Source organism: Myotis brandtii, unplaced genomic scaffold (genome assembly GCF_000412655.1).
Source record: "Myotis brandtii unplaced genomic scaffold, ASM41265v1 scaffold139, whole genome shotgun sequence".
Lineage (NCBI taxonomy): Eukaryota > Metazoa > Chordata > Mammalia > Chiroptera > Vespertilionidae > Myotis > Myotis brandtii.
In genome coordinates, this window is record NW_005354965.1 from 1,855,719 (window position 1) to 1,857,376 (window position 1,658).

A 1,658-nucleotide genomic window follows, 5' to 3' on the forward strand; every position below is an offset into this window, starting at 1 on the left:
CCTGACAGCTGGGCTGGGGGCTGGGGGTTTGGGAAGAAAGAAAATCGTGATACCGAAAGTATGGGCGGAAACCCTTTTCTGGAAAATGAAAAAAAGAAAGTACGTTTATAAGAGACTAGTGGCCTGGTGCACAAAATTTGTGCACATTAAAAGGGAATTAATTAGAGGAAATATTTTAATATTGCTATTTGCCCTTTCTCTATAATAGAAGAGTCAGTGATGAAAGAAAATTAGTAAAATGTATATGAAAATCTCCCTCCTGTCAGAGTCTGGGGGGCACTGTGGGACCCAGAGTCAAGTCCCCGCCCACCCACGTGCACCTCAAAATTGCGTGAGACCCAACCTGGCCTGCCCCACCCCCGTCAAGCCCTGCTAGGTGGGGGGCATAGCCTCAGATCCCCTGTCAAGCCCCATGGAGTGGGGGGGCACGGCCTCAGGTCCCCCGGCCCTGGCATGAGGGCGTGACAACCATTTGCATATTAGCTCTTTATTATGTAGGGTGAGCTCAGTGGTGTCGGAGCCAGAGTGGCTGCACATGAGCACTGCGCTGAGCGAGTGGGGCGTCCGCGCTGCTGACCAGACGGCTCCTGCTTCCCACCGGCCCTCTCCCCTAGACGCTGCACCACACGGCGGCCCTCTCCCCTAGACGCTGCACCACACGGCGGCCCTCTCCCCTAGACGCTGCACCACACGGCGCCACGTGGAGAGTGGACTGGGCCGAGGAGAAGAAACTCCCGAGGGAACTCCCAGCTGCAGCGGAACTGAAGTGATGGGACCTGGCAGAGGCTGTAAGAACCTGTGTTTTCTCTAGTAAAGTAAACACCTGGACAAAGGCGTCTCTGGTCTTTGGGATCGGCCGGCGTGTGCGTGTGTGTGTGTGTGTGTGTGTGTGTCCGTGTGTCCATGTCCCTGTCTGTCTGTCTCCCTCACACACACACACACACACACACACCCTGTGCTGTGAGGCAGGGAGTTCTGCAAACCCACAGCTGCTGTAGGTTCTCACCCCCCGCAACCCCCGCCCCCAGGGCTGGGCTGTAGAAGTGGCCATGCTGTGGGGAGGAAGCCTCCGCTGTGCCCTCACCCTCTGCCCTCTGCCCTCCACCCTCTGACCTGCTGCCCTCCTCCCCTGTTTTCTCCTCTTCCCAGGAACTTGGCCCTTGGTGCTTCCATTGAGGGAGGCAGAGGCTGTGCGCTCACGGGGTAGGGGTGGCGTGGCCTGCGGGGCTTACTGCCCAGCCATTCGGACAGTGAAGTGATGGTTAAGGGACCAAGTCTGAGACAGCAGTAGAGACGGGCCCTGGGTTCCTGGTGACCAGGGATCCGTCATTAGCCCTGAACTGCCACTTTGTGGGGTGGGGATGAGGGTGAGGGTGAGGGTGAAGGTGGGGCTCCTTGTATTGCGTGTGAAGCTCTGTGGGTAGGTTTCCACTCCTCACAGCCGGGCCTCGCACCACCAGCCTCGCCCCCTGTGGCGGGAGCTCGTTCGTGCTCACTGCCCTGCCACGTGCAGGGCTTGTCTGGCTGAAGGAGGTCACGTGTGTAAAACTGGTTGTGAAACAATGAGATAGAAGGCGAGGAGAGCATGCCTGGGCGGCGGCAGCCCCGCTGGCCAGCCTGGCTCCCTCACCCAGTGGAGCCTGGACCTTGGGTGGGCA

At 58.7% G+C, this 1,658-nt stretch overlaps 1 protein-coding gene across 1 annotated transcript in view; it reads left to right on the top strand.

Annotated features, from left to right (window-relative positions):
• The window catches only part of SMIM11A (small integral membrane protein 11A), a 5,547-nt gene extending 4,865 nt beyond the window's left edge, over positions 1-682 (top strand). The window contains exon 6 of the mRNA XM_014535189.1: positions 499-682. The gene's annotated coding sequence lies outside the window, so the exon portion shown is untranslated. The remainder of the gene's footprint in view (positions 1-498) is intronic.
• Positions 683-1,658: the final 976 nt, after the last annotated feature.